This window comes from Myotis nattereri, assembly GCF_964212035.1.
Source record: "Myotis nattereri genome assembly, chromosome: 2".
Classification (NCBI taxonomy): domain Eukaryota; kingdom Metazoa; phylum Chordata; class Mammalia; order Chiroptera; family Vespertilionidae; genus Myotis; species Myotis nattereri.
In genome coordinates this window covers 101,084,496-101,101,057 of record NC_138076.1, presented here as the reverse complement: position 1 = coordinate 101,101,057, position 16,562 = coordinate 101,084,496, and positions in this window count along the sequence as shown.

Here is a 16,562-nt window from a genome sequence, read left to right as displayed (position 1 = left end):
GCCCCACGTTTTTTAGTGAAACCGTGTATATCCTGAAGGTTCTAGTATTTACTTCTAAGGAAACTCTCAAAATGTAGTACAGCTCTTAAAATACACAATGATCTTTCCAGGAAACGAATATGAACCTGTAAATAACAGTTGAAATACAAGTAAATAGATTCTAACCACATTTAATGCTGAGTTCAATTACTGAGATTACAGGTAGAAAGCTCTGAAATGACGAGAATTGTAATAATATTAACAAGTCCGGCTATTTTATGACGCGTTTTCACTAAAATGTGCTTTCATAATTTAAGATTTCTGTTAATAGAGCTCAGAATTTGTGTATAAAGCTTTGAAATTAGGAGAATACTGTTCATGTTCACAACTGAGGCTTAATTGGCCACGCGTTTTTTGACTGAAACCACGAATATCCTGTAGGTTCTAGTATTTACTTCTAAGGAAACTCTCAAAATGTGGTAAAACTCTTAAAATACAGAAATATCTTTCCAGGAAACGAATATGAACCTGTAACTAACAGTGGAAATACAAGTAAATAGATTCTAACCACATTTAATGCTGAGTTCAATTACCGAGATTACAGGTAGAAAGCTCTGAAATGACGAAAATTCCGCTAATATTAACGAGTCCGGCTATTTTAAGTGACGTTTTCACTAAAATGTGATTTCAAACACTAAGATTTCTGTTTATAGAGCTCAGAATTTGTGAATAAAGCTTTGAAATGAGGAGAATACTGTTCATGTTTACAACTGAGGCTTAATTGGCCCCACGTTTTTTGACTGAAACCGTGTATATCCTGAAGGTTAGTATTTACTTCTAAGGAAACTCTCAAAATGTGGTAAAACTCTTAAAATACACAATGATCTTTCCAGGAAACGAATATGAACCTGTAACTAACAGTTGAAATACAAGTAAATAGATTCTAACCACATTTAATGCCGAGTTCCATTACCGAGATTACAGGTAGAAAGCTCTGAAATGACCAAAATTCTGATGATATTATCAAGTCTGGCAATTTTTAGTGGCGTTTTCACTAAAATGTGATTTCAAACATTAATAATTCCTTTTTATACAGCTCAGAACTTGTGTATAAGGCTTTGAAATGAGGAAAATACTGTTCATGTTTACAACTGAGGCTTAAGTGGCCATGCGTTTTTTGACTGAAACCACGAATATCCTGTAGGTTCAAGTATTTACTTCTAAGGAAACTCTCAAAATGTGGTAAAACTATTAAAATACAGAATTATCTTTACAGGTAACGAATATGATCCTTTAACTAACAGTTGAAATACAAGTAAATATCTTCTAACCACATTTAATGCCGAGTTCAATTACCGAGATTACAGGTAGAAAGCTATGAAATGAGGAGAATTTAGATAATATTAAGGAGTCCGGATATTTTATGTGGCGTTTTCACTAAAATGTGATTTCAAACACTAAGATTTCTGTTTATAGAGCTCAGAATTTGTGAATAAAGCTTTGAAATGAGGAGAATACTGTTCACGTTTACAACTGAAGCTTAATTGGCCCCACGTTTTTTGACTGAAACCGTGTATATCCTGAAGGTTAGTATTTACTTCTAAGGAAACTCTCAAAATGTGGTAAAACTCTTAAAATACAGAATGATCTTTCCAGGAAACGAATATGAACCTGTAACTAACAGTTGAAATATAAGTAAATATCCTCTAACCACATTTAATGCCGAGTTCAATTACCGAGATTACAGGTAGAAAGCTCTGAAATGAGGAAAATTCTGATAATATTAACGAGTCCGGCTATTTTATGTGGCGTTTTCACTAAAATGTGATTTCAAACATTAAGATTTCTGTTTATAGAGCTCAGAATTTTGAATAAAGCTTTGAAATGAGTAGAATACTGTTCATGTTTACAACTGAGGCTTAATTGGCCCCACTTTTTTTGACTGAAACCGTGTATATTCTGAAGGTTAGTATTTACTTCTAAGGAAACTCTCAAAATGTGGTAAAACTCTTAAAATACACAATGATCTTTCCAGGAAACGAATATGTACCTGTAACTAAAAGTTGAAATACATGTGAATAGATTCTAACAACATTTAATGTCGATTTCCATTACCGAGATTACAGGAATAGAGCTCTGAAAGGAGGATAATTTAGATAATATTAAGGTGTCCGGATATTTTATGTGGCGATTTCACTAAAATGTGATTTCAAACATTAAGATTTCTGTTTATAGAGCTCAGAATTTGTTAATAAACCTTTGAAATGAGGAGAATACTGTTCATGTTTACAACTGAGGCTTAATTGGCCCCACGTTTTTTAGTGAAACCGTGTATATCCTGAAGGTTCTAGTATTTACTTCTAAGGAAACTCTCAAAATGTGGTAAAACTCTTAAAATACACAATGATCTTTCCAGGAAACGAATATGAACCTGTAAATAACAGTTGAAATACAAGTAAATAGATTCTAACCACATTTAATGCTGAGTTCAATTACTGAGATTACAGGTAGAAAGCTCTGAAATGACGAGAATTGTAATAATATTAACAAGTCCGGCTATTTTATGACGCGTTTTCACTAAAATGTGATTTCATAATTTAAGATTTCTGTTAATAGAGCTCAGAATTTGTGTATAAAGCTTTGAAATTAGGAGAATACTGTTCATGTTCACAACTGAGGCTTAATTGGCCACGCGTTTTTTGACTGAAACCACGAATATCCTGTAGGTTCTAGTATTTACTTCTAAGGAAACTCTCAAAATGTGGTAAAACTCTTAAAATACAGAAATATCTTTCCAGGAAACGAATATGAACCTGTAACTAACAGTGGAAATACAAGTAAATAGATTCTAACCACATTTAATGCTGAGTTCAATTACCGAGATTACAGGTAGAAAGCTCTGAAATGACGAAAATTCCGCTAATATTAACGAGTCCGGCTATTTTAAGTGACGTTTTCACTAAAATGTGATTTCAAACACTAAGATTTCTGTTTATAGAGCTCAGAATTTGTGAATAAAGCTTTGAAATGAGGAGAATACTGTTCATGTTTACAACTGAGGCTTAATTGGCCCCACGTTTTTTGACTGAAACCGTGTATATCCTGAAGGTTAGTATTTACTTCTAAGGAAACTCTCAAAATTGGTAAAACTCTTAAAATACACAATGATCTTTCCAGGAAACGAATATGAACCTGTAACTAACAGTTGAAATACAAGTAAATAGATTCTAACCACATTTAATGCCGAGTTCCATTACCGAGATTACAGGTAGAAAGCTCTGAAATGACCAAAATTCTGATGATATTATCAAGTCTGGCAATTTTTAGTGGCGTTTTCACTAAAATGTGATTTCAAACATTAATAATTCCTTTTTATACAGCTCAGAACTTGTGTATAAGGCTTTGAAATGAGGAGAATACTGTTCATGTTTACAACTGAGGCTTAAGTGGCCATGCGTTTTTTGACTGAAACCACGAATATCCTGTAGGTTCAAGTATTTACTTCTAAGGAAACTCTCAAAATGTGGTAAAACTCTTAAAATACAGAATTATCTTTACAGGTAACGAATATGATCCTTTAACTAACAGTTGAAATACAAGTAAATATCTTCTAACCACATTTAATTCCGAGTTCAATTACCGAGATTACAGGTAGAAAGCTCTGAAATGAGCAAAATTCTGATAATATTAACGAGTCCAGCTATTTTATGTGGCGTTTTCACTAAAATGTGATTTCAAACATTAAGATTTCTGTTTATAGAGCTCAGAATTTTTGAATAAAGCTGTGAAATGAGGAGAATACTGTTCATGTTCACAACTGAGGCTTAATTGGCCACTCGTTTTTTTTTACTGAAATAGTGTATATCCTGTAGGTTCTAGTATTTACTTCTAAGGAAACTCTCAAAATGTGGTAAAACTCTTAAAATACAGAAATATCTTTCCAGGAAACGAATATGAACCTGTAACTAACAGTTGAAATACAGGTAAATAGATTCTAACCACATTTAATGCTGAGTTCAATTACCGAGATTACAGGTAGAAAGCTCTGAAATGACGAAAATTCTGCTAATATTAACGAGTCCGGCTATTTTAAGTGACGTTTTCACTAAAATGTGATTTCAAACATTAAGATTTCTGTTTATAGAGCTCAGAATTTGTGTATAAAGCTTTGAAATGAGGAGAATACTGTTCATGTTCACAACTGAGGCTTAATTGGCCCCACGTTTTTTGACTGAAACCGTGTATATCCTGTAGATTCTAGTATTTACTTCTAAGGAAACTCTCAAAATGGGTAAAACTCTTAAAATACACAATGATCTTTCCAGGAAACGAATATGAACCTGTAACTAACAGTTGAAATACAAGTAAATAGATTCTAACCACATTTAATGCCGAGTTCCATTACCGAGATTACAGGTAGAAAGCTCTGAAATGACCAAAATTCTGATGATATTATCAAGTCTGGCAATTTTTAGTGGCGTTTTCACTAAAATGTGATTTCAAACATTAATAATTCCTTTTTTTACAGCTCAGAACTTGTGTATAAGGCTTTGAAATGAGGAGAATACTGTACATGTTTACAACTGAGGCTTAAGTGGCCATGCGTTTTTTGACTGAAACCACGATTATCCTGTAGGTTCAAGTATTTACTTCTAAGGAAACTCTCAAAATGTGGTAAAACTCTTAAAATACAGAATTATCTTTACAGGTAACGAATATGATCCTGTAACTAACAGTTGAAATACAAGTAAATATCTTCTAACCACATTTAATGCCGAGTTCAATTACCGAGATTACAGGTAGAAAGCTCTGAAATGAGGAAAATTCTGATAATATTAACGAGTCCGGCTATTTTATGTGGCGTTTTCACTAAAATGTGATTTCAATCATTAAGATTTCTGTTTATAGAGTTCAGAATTTTTGAATAAAGCTTTGAAATGAGGAGAATACTGTTCATGTTCACAACTGAGGCTTAATTGGCCACGCGTTTTTTGACTGAAATCGTGTATATCCTGTAGGTTCTAGTATTTACTTCTAAGGAAACTCTCAAAATGTGGTAAAACTCTTAAAATACACAATGATCTTTCCAGGAAACGAATATGTACCTGTAACTAAAAGTTGAAATACATGTAAATAGATTCTAACCACATTTAATGCCGATTTCAATTACCGAGATTACAGGAAGAGAGGTCTGAAATGAGGAGAATTTAGATAATATTAAGGAGTCAGGATATTTTATGTGGCGTTGTCACTAAAATGTGATTTCAAACACTAAGATTTCTGTTTATAGAGCTCAGAATTTGTGAATAAAGCTTTGAAATGAGGAGAATACTGTTCATGTTTACAACTGAGGCTTAATTGCCCCCACGTTTTTTGACTGAAACCGTGTATATCCTGAAGGTTAGTATTTACTTCTAAGGAAACTCTCAAAATGTGGTAAAACTCTTAAAATACACAATGATCTTTCCATGAAACGAATATGAACCTGTAACTAACAGTTGAAATACAAGTAAATAGATTCTAACCACATTTAATGCCGAGTTCCATTACCGAGATTACAGGTAGAAAGCTCTGAAATGACCAAAAATCTGATGATATTATCAAGTCTGGCAATTTTTAGTGGCGTTTTCACTAAAATGTGATTTCAAACATTAATAATTCCTTTTTATACAGCTCAGAACTTGTGTATAAGGCTTTGAAATGAGGAGAATACTGTTCATGTTTACCACTGAGGCTTAAGTGGCCATGCGTTTTTTGACTGAAACCACGAATATCCTGTAGGTTCAAGTATTTACTTCTAAGGAAACTCTCAAAATGTGGTAAAACTCTTAAAATACAGAATTATCTTTACAGGTAACGAATATGATCCTGTAACTAACAGTTGAAATACAAGTAAATATCTTCTAACCACATTTAATGCCGAGTTCAATTACCGAGATTACAGGTAGAAAGCTTAGAAATGAGCAAAATTCTGATAATATTAACGAGTCCAGCTATTTTATGTGGCGTTTTCACTAAAATGTGATTTCAAACATTAAGATTTCTGTTTATAGAGCTCAGAATTTTTGAATAAAGCTGTGAAATGAGGAGAATACTGTTCATGTTCACAACTGAGGCTTAATTGGCCACTCGTTTTTTTTTACTGAAATAGTGTATATCCTGTAGGTTCTAGTATTTACTTCTAAGGAAACTCTCAAAATGTGGTAAAACTCTTAAAATACAGAAATATCTTTCCAGGAAACGAATATGAACCTGTAACTAACAGTTGAAATACAGGTAAATAGATTCTAACCACATTTAATGCTGAGTTCAATTACCGAGATTACAGGTAGAAAGCTCTGAAATGATGAAAATTCTGCTAATATTAACGAGTCCGGCTATTTTAAGTGACGTTTTCACTAAAATGTGATTTCAAACATTAAGATTTCTGTTTATAGAGCTCAGAATTTGTGTATAAAGCTTTGAAATGAGGAGAATACTGTTCATGTTCACAACTGAGGCGTAATTGGCCACGCGTTTTTTGACTGAAACCGTGTATATCCTGTAGATTCTAGTATTCACTTCTAAGGAAACTATCAAAATGGGTAAAACTCTTAAAATACACAATGATCTTTCCAGGAAACGAATATGAACCTGTAACTAACAGTTGAAATACAAGTAAATAGATTCTAACCACATTTAATGCCGAGTTCCATTACCGAGATTACAGGTAGAAAGCTCTGAAATGACCAAAATTCTGATGATATTATCAAGTCTGGCAATTTTTAGTGGCCTTTTCACTAAAATGTGATTTCAAACATTAATAATTCCTTTTTATACAGCTCAGAACTTGTGTATAAGGCTTTGAAATGAGGAGAATACTGTTCATGTTTACAACTGAGGCTTAAGTGGCCATGCGTTTTTTGACTGAAACCACGATTATCCTGTAGGTTCAAGTATTTACTTCTAAGGAAACTCTCAAAATGTGGTAAAACTCTTAAAATACAGAATTATCTTTACCGGTAACGAATATGATGCAGTAACTAACAGTTGAAATACAAGTAAATATCTTCTAACCAAATTTAATGCCGAGTTCCATTACCGAGATTACAGGTAGAAAGCCCTGAAATGAGGAAAATTCTGATAATATTAACGAGTCCGGCTATTTTATGTGGCGTTTTCACTAAAATGTGATTTCAAACATTAAGATTTCTGTTTATAGAGTTCAGAATTTTTGAATAAAGCTTTGAAATGAAGAGAATACTGTTCATGTTCACAACTGAGGCTTAATTGGCCACGCGTTTTTTGACTGAAATCGTGTATATCCTGTAGGTTCTAGTATTTACTTCTAAGGAAACTCTCAAAATGTGGTAAAACTCTTAAAATACACAATGATCTTTCCAGGAAACGAATATGTACCTGTAACTAAAAGTTGAAATACATGTAAATAGAGTCTAACCACATTTAATGCCGATTTCAATTACCGAGATTACAGGAAGAGAGCTCTGAAATGAGGAGAATTTAGATAATATTAAGGAGTCCGGATATTTTATGTGGCGTTTTCACTAAAATGTGATTTCAAACACTAAGATTTCTGTTTATAGAGCTCAGAATTTGTGAATAAAGCTTTGAAATGAGGAGAATACTGTTCATGTTTACAACTGAGGCTTAATTGCCCCCACGTTTTTTGACTGAAACCGTGTATATCTGAAGGTTAGTATTTACTTCTAAGGAAACTCTCAAAATTGGTAAAACTCTTAAAATACACAATGATCTTTCCAGGAAACGAATATGAACCTGTAACTAACACTTGAAATACAAGTAAATAGATTCTTACCACATTTAATGCCGAGTTCCATTACCGAGATTACAGGTAGAAAGCTCTGAAATGACCAAAATTCTGATGATATTATCAAGTCTGGCAATTTTTAGTGACGTTTTCACTAAAATGTGATTTCAAACATTAATAATTCCTTTTTATACAGCTCAGAACTTGTGTATAAGGCTTTGAAATGAGGAGAATACTGTTCATGTTTACAACTGAGGCTTAAGTGGCCATGCGTTTTTTGACTGAAACCACGATTATCCTGTAGGTTCAAGTATTTACTTCTAAGGAAACTCTCAAAATGTGTTAAAACTCTTAAAATACACATTGATCTTTCCAGGAAACGAATATGTACCTGTAACTAAAAGTTGAAATACATGTAAATAGATTCTAACCACATTTAATGCCGATTTCAATTACCGAGATTACAAGAATAGAGCTCTGAAATGAGGAGAATTTAGATAATATTAAGGAGTCCGGATATTTTATGTGGCGTTTTCACTAAAATGTGATTTCAAACACTAAGATTTCTGTTTATAGAGCTCAGAATTTGTGAATAAAGCTTTGAAATGAGGAGAATACTGGACATGTTTACAACTGAGGCTTAATTGGCCCCACGTTTTTTGACTGAAACCGTGTATATCCTGAAGGTTAGTATTTACTTCTAAGGAAACTCTCAAAATGTGGTAAAACTCTTAAAATACACAATGATCTTTCCAGGAAACGAATATGAACCTGTAAGTAACAGTTGAAATACAAGTAAATAGATTCTAACCACATTTAATGCCGAGTTCCATTACCGAGATTACAGGTAGAAAGCTCTGAAATGACCAAAATTCTGATGATATTATCAAGTCTGGCAATTTTTAGTGGCGTTTTCACTAAAATGTGATTTCTAACATTAATAATTCCTTTTTATACAGCTCAGAACTTGTGTATAAGGCTTTGAAATGAGGAGAATACTGTTCATGTTTACAACTGAGGCATAAGTGGCCATGCGTTTTTTGACTGAAACCACAAATATCCTGTAGGTTCAAGTATTTACTTCTAAAGAAACTCTCAAAATGTGGTAAAACTCTTAAAATACACAATGTTCTTTCCAGGAAACGAATATGTACCTGTAACTAAAAGTTGAAATACATGTAAATAGATTCTAACCACATTTAATGCCGAGTTTAATTACCGAGATTACAGGAAGAGAGCTCTGAAATGAGGAGAATTTAGATAATATTAAGGAGTCCGGATATTTTATGTGGCGTTTTCACTAAAATGTGATTTCAAACACTAAGATTTCTGTTTATAGAGCTCAGAATTTGTGAATAAAGCTTTGAAATGAGGAGAATACTGTTCATGTTTACAACTGAGGCTTAATTGGCCCCACGTTTTTTGACTGAAACCGTGTATATCCTGAAGGTTAGTATTTACTTCTAAGGAAACTCTCAAAATGTGGTAAAACTCTTAAAATACACAATGATCTTTCCAGGAAACGAATATGAACCTGTAACTAACAGTTGAAATACAAGTAAATAGATTCTAACCACATTTAATGCCGAGTTCCATTACCGAGATTACAGGCAGAAAGCTCTGAAATGACCAAAATTCTGATGATATTATCAAGTCTGGCAATTTTTAGTGGCGTTTTCACTAAAATGTGATTTCAAACATTAATAATTCCTTTTTATACAGCTCAGAACTTGTGTATAAGGCTTTGAAATGAGGAGAATACTGTTCATGTTTACAACTGAGGCTTAAGTGGCCATGCGTTTTTTGACTGAAACCACGATTATCCTGTAGGTTCAAGTATTTACTTCTAAGGAAACTCTCAAAATGTGTTAAAACTCTTAAAATACACATTGATCTTTCCAGGAAACGAATATGTACCTGTAACTAAAAGTTGAAATACATGTAAATAGATTCTAACCACATTTAATGCCGATTTCAATTACCGAGATTACAAGAATAGAGCTCTGAAATGAGGAGAATTTAGATAATATTAAGGAGTCCGGATATTTTATGTGGCGTTTTCACTAAAATGTGATTTCAAACACTAAGATTTCTGTTTATAGAGCTCAGAATTTGTGAATAAAGCTTTGAAATGAGGAGAATACTGGACATGTTTACAACTGAGGCTTAATTGGCCCCACGTTTTTTGACTGAAACCGTGTATATCCTGAAGGTTAGTATTTACTTCTAAGGAAACTCTCAAAATGTGGTAAAACTCTTAAAATACACAATGATCTTTCCAGGAAACGAATATGAACCTGTAAGTAACAGTTGAAATACAAGTAAATAGATTCTAACCACATTTAATGCCGAGTTCCATTACCGAGATTACAGGTAGAAAGCTCTGAAATGACCAAAATTCTGATGATATTATCAAGTCTGGCAATTTTTAGTGGCGTTTTCACTAAAATGTGATTTCTAACATTAATAATTCCTTTTTATACAGCTCAGAACTTGTGTATAAGGCTTTGAAATGAGGAGAATACTGTTCATGTTTACAACTGAGGCATAAGTGGCCATGCGTTTTTTGACTGAAACCACAAATATCCTGTAGGTTCAAGTATTTACTTCTAAAGAAACTCTCAAAATGTGGTAAAACTCTTAAAATACACAATGTTCTTTCCAGGAAACGAATATGTACCTGTAACTAAAAGTTGAAATACATGTAAATAGATTCTAACCACATTTAATGCCGAGTTTAATTACCGAGATTACAGGAAGAGAGCTCTGAAATGAGGAGAATTTAGATAATATTAAGGAGTCCGGATATTTTATGTGGCGTTTTCACTAAAATGTGATTTCAAACACTAAGATTTCTGTTTATAGAGCTCAGAATTTGTGAATAAAGCTTTGAAATGAGGAGAATACTGTTCATGTTTACAACTGAGGCTTAATTGGCCCCACGTTTTTGACTGAAACCGTGTATATCCTGAAGGTTAGTATTTACTTCTAAGGAAACTCTCAAAATGTGGTAAAACTCTTAAAATACACAATGATCTTTCCAGGAAACAAATATGAACCTGTAACTAACAGTTGAAATACAAGTAAATAGATTCTAACCACATTTAATGCCGAGTTCCATTACCGAGATTACAGGCAGAAAGCTCTGAAATGACCAAAATTCTGATGATATTATCAAGTCTGGCAATTTTTAGTGGCGTTTTCACTAAAATGTGATTTCAAACATTAATAATTCCTTTTTATACAGCTCAGAACTTGTGTATAAGGCTTTGAAATGAGGAGAATACTGTTCATGTTTACAACTGAGGCTTAAGTGGCCATGCATTTTTTGACTGAAACCACGAATATCCTGTAGGTTCAAGTATTTACTTCTAAGGAAACTCTCAAAATGTGGTAAAACTCTTAAAATACAGAATTATCTTTACCAGTTACGAATATGATCCTGTAACTAACAGTTGAAATACAAGTAAATATCTTCTAACCACATTTAATGCCGAGTTCAATTACCGAGATTACAGGTAGAAAGCTCTGAAATGAGGAAAATTCTGATAATATTAATGAGTCCGGCTATTTTATGTGGCGTTTTCACTAAAAAGTGATTTCAAACATTAAGATTTCTGTTTATAGAGCTCAGAATTTTTGAATAAAGCTTTGAAATGAGGAGAATACTGTTCATGTTCACAACTGAGGCTTAATTGGCCACGCGTTTTTTGACTGAAATCGTGTATATCCTGTAGATTCTAGTATTTACTTCTAAGGAAACTTTCAAAATTGGTAAAACTCTTAAAATACACAATGATCTTTCCAGGAAACGAATATGAACCTGTAACTAACAGTTGAAATACATGTAAATAGATTCTGACCATATTTAATGCCGATTTCAATTACCGAGATTACAGGAAGAGAGCTCTGAAATGAGGAGAATTTAGATAATATTAAGGAGTCCGGATATTTTATGTGGCGTTTTCACTAAAATGTGATTTCAAACACTAAGATTTCTGTTTATAGAGCTCAGAAATTGTGAATAAAGCTTTGAAATGAGGAGAATACTGTTCATGTTTACAACTGAGGCTTAATTGGCCCCACGTTTTTTGACTGAAACCGTGTATATCCTGAAGGTTAGTATTTACTTCTAAGGAAACTCTCAAAATGTGGTAAAACTCTTAAAATACACAATGATCTTTCCAGGAAACGAATATGAACCTGTAAGTAACAGTTGAAATACAAGTAAATAGATTCTAACCACATTTAATGCCGAGTTCCATTACCGAGATTACAGGTAGAAAGCTCTGAAATGACCAAAATTCTGATGATATTATCAAGTCTGGCAATTTTTAGTGGCGTTTTCACTAAAATGTGATTTCTAACATTAATAATTCCTTTTTATACAGCTCAGAACTTGTGTATAAGGCTTTGAAATGAGGAGAATACTGTTCATGTTTACAACTGAGGCATAAGTGGCCATGCGTTTTTTGACTGAAACCACAAATATCCTGTAGGTTCAAGTATTTACTTCTAAAGAAACTCTCAAAATGTGGTAAAACTCTTAAAATACACAATGTTCTTTCCAGGAAACGAATATGTACCTGTAACTAAAAGTTGAAATACATGTAAATAGATTCTAACCACATTTAATGCCAAGTTTAATTACCGAGATTACAGGAAGAGAGCTCTGAAATGAGGAGAATTTAGATAATATTAAGGAGTCCGGATATTTTATGTGGCGTTTTCACTAAAATGTGATTTCAAACACTAAGATTTCTGTTTATAGAGCTCAGAATTTGTGAATAAAGCTTTGAAATGAGGAGAATACTGTTCATGTTTACAACTGAGGCTTAATTGGCCCCACGTTTTTGACTGAAACCGTGTATATCCTGAAGGTTAGTATTTACTTCTAAGGAAACTCTCAAAATGTGGTAAAACTCTTAAAATACACAATGATCTTTCCAGGAAACAAATATGAACCTGTAACTAACAGTTGAAATACAAGTAAATAGATTCTAACCACATTTAATGCCGAGTTCCATTACCGAGATTACAGGCAGAAAGCTCTGAAATGACCAAAATTCTGATGATATTATCAAGTCTGGCAATTTTTAGTGGCGTTTTCACTAAAATGTGATTTCAAACATTAATAATTCCTTTTTATACAGCTCAGAACTTGTGTATAAGGCTTTGAAATGAGGAGAATACTGTTCATGTTTACAACTGAGGCTTAAGTGGCCATGCATTTTTTGACTGAAACCACGAATATCCTGTAGGTTCAAGTATTTACTTCTAAGGAAACTCTCAAAATGTGGTAAAACTCTTAAAATACAGAATTATCTTTACCAGTTACGAATATGATCCTGTAACTAACAGTTGAAATACAAGTAAATATCTTCTAACCACATTTAATGCCGAGTTCAATTACCGAGATTACAGGTAGAAAGCTCTGAAATGAGGAAAATTCTGATAATATTAATGAGTCCGGCTATTTTATGTGGCGTTTTCACTAAAAAGTGATTTCAAACATTAAGATTTCTGTTTATAGAGCTCAGAATTTTTGAATAAAGCTTTGAAATGAGGAGAATACTGTTCATGTTCACAACTGAGGCTTAATTGGCCACGCGTTTTTTGACTGAAATCGTGTATATCCTGTAGATTCTAGTATTTACTTCTAAGGAAACTTTCAAAATTGGTAAAACTCTTAAAATACACAATGATCTTTCCAGGAAACGAATATGAACCTGTAACTAACAGTTGAAATACATGTAAATAGATTCTGACCATATTTAATGCCGATTTCAATTACCGAGATTACAGGAAGAGAGCTCTGAAATGAGGAGAATTTAGATAATATTAAGGAGTCCGGATATTTTATGTGGCGTTTTCACTAAAATGTGATTTCAAACACTAAGATTTCTGTTTATAGAGCTCAGAAATTGTGAATAAAGCTTTGAAATGAGGAGAATACTGTTCATGTTTACAACTGAGGCTTAATTGGCCCCACGTTTTTTGACTGAAACCGTGTATATCCTGAAAGTTAGTTTTTACTTCTAAGGACACTCTCAAAATGTGGTAAAACTCTTAAAATACACAATGATCTTTCCAGGAAACGAATATGAACCTGTAACTAACAGTTGAAATACAAGTAAATAGATTCTAACCACATTTAATGCCAAGTTCCATTACCGAGATTACAGGTAGAAAGCTCTGAAATGACCAAAATTCTGATGATATTACCAAGTCTGGCAATTTTTAGTGGCGTTTTCACTAAAATGTGATTTCAAACATTAATAATTCCTTTTTATACAGCTCAGAACTTGTGTATAAGGCTTTGAAATGAGGAGAATACTGTTCATGTTTACAACTGAGGCTTAAGTGGTCATGCGTTTTTTGACTGAAACCACGAATATCCTGTAGGTTCTAGTATTTACTTCTAAGGAAACTCTCAAAATGTGGTAAAACTCTTAAAATACAGAATTATCTTTACAGGTAACGAATATGATCCTGTAACTAACAGTTGAAATACAAGTAAATATCTTCTAACCACATTTAATGCCGAGTTCAATTACCGAGATTACAGGTAGAAAGCTCTGAAGTGAGCAAAATTCTGATAATATTAACGAGTCCGGCAATTTTATGTGGCGTTTTCACTAAAATGTGATTTCAAACATTAAGATTTCTGTTTATAGAGCTCAGAATTTTTGAATAAAGCTTTGAAATGAGGAGAATACTGTTCATGTTCACAACTGAGGCTTAATTGGCCACTCGTTTTTTTACTGAAATAGTGTATATCTGAAGGTTAGTATTTACTTCTAAGGAAACTCTCAAAATTGGTAAAACTCTTAAAATACACAATGATCTTTCCAGGAAACGAATATGAACCTGTAACTAACACTTGAAATACAAGTAAATAGATTCTAACCACATTTAATGCCGAGTTCCATTACCGAGATTACAGGTAGAAAGCTCTGAAATGACCAAAATTCTGATGATATTATCAAGTCTGGCAATTTTTAGTGACGTTTTCACTAAAATGTGATTTCAAACATTAATAATTCCTTTTTATACAGCTCAGAACTTGTGTATAAGGCTTTGAAATGAGGAGAATACTGTTCATGTTTACAACTGAGGCTTAAGTGGCCATGCGTTTTTTGACTGAAAGCACGATTATCCTGTAGGTTCAAGTATTTACTTCTAAGGAAACTCTCAAAATGTGTTAAAACTCTTAAAATACACATTGATCTTTCCAGGAAACGAATATGTACCTGTAACTAAAAGTTGAAATACATGTAAATAGATTCTAACCACATTTAATGCCGATTTCAATTACCGAGATTACAAGAATAGAGCTCTGAAATGAGGAGAATTTAGATAATATTAAGGAGTCCGGATATTTTATGTGGCGTTTTCACTAAAATGTGATTTCAAACACTAAGATTTCTGTTTATAGAGCTCAGAATTTGTGAATAAAGCTTTGAAATGAGGAGAATACTGGACATGTTTACAACTGAGGCTTAATTGGCCCCACGTTTTTTGACTGAAACCGTGTATATCCTGAAGGTTAGTATTTACTTCTAAGGAAACTCTCAAAATGTGGTAAAACTCTTAAAATACACAATGATCTTTCCAGGAAACGAATATGAACCTGTAAGTAACAGTTGAAATACAAGTAAATAGATTCTAACCACATTTAATGCCGAGTTCCATTACCGAGATTACAGGTAGAAAGCTCTGAAATGACCAAAATTCTGATGATATTATCAAGTCTGGCAATTTTTAGTGGCGTTTTCACTAAAATGTGATTTCTAACATTAATAATTCCTTTTTATACAGCTCAGAACTTGTGTATAAGGCTTTGAAATGAGGAGAATACTGTTCATGTTTACAACTGAGGCATAAGTGGCCATGCGTTTTTTGACTGAAACCACAAATATCCTGTAGGTTCAAGTATTTACTTCTAAAGAAACTCTCAAAATGTGGTAAAACTCTTAAAATACAGAATGTTCTTTCCAGGAAAGGAATATGTACCTGTAACTAAAAGTTGAAATACATGTAAATAGATTCTAACCACATTTAATGCCGAGTTTAATTACCGAGATTACAGGAAGAGAGCTCTGAAATGAGGAGAATTTAGATAATATTAAGGAGTCCGGATATTTTATGTGGCGTTTTCACTAAAATGTGATTTCAAACACTAAGATTTCTGTTTATAGAGCTCAGAATTTGTGAATAAAGCTTTGAAATGAGGAGAATACTGTTCATGTTTACAACTGAGGCTTAATTGGCCCCACGTTTTTTGACTGAAACCGTGTATATCCTGAAGGTTAGTATTTACTTCTAAGGAAACTCTCAAAATGTGGTAAAACTCTTAAAATACACAATGATCTTTCCAGGAAACGAATATGAACCTGTAACTAACAGTTGAAATACAAGTAAATAGATTCTAACCACATTTAATGCCGAGTTCCATTACCGAGATTACAGGCAGAAAGCTCTGAAATGACCAAAATTCTGATGATATTATCAAGTCTGGCAATTTTATGTGGCGTTTTCACTAAAATGTGATTTCAAACATTAATAATTCCTTTTTATACAGCTCAGAACTTGTGTATAAGGCTTTGAAATGAGGAGAATACTGTTCATGTTTACAACTGAGGCTTAAGTGGCCATGCGTTTTTTGACTGAAACCACGATTATCCTGTAGGTTCAAGTATTTACTTCTAAGGAAACTCTCAAAATGTGTTAAAACTCTTAAAATACACATTGATCTTTCCAGGAAACGAATATGTACCTGTAACTAAAAGTTGAAATACATGTAAATAGATTC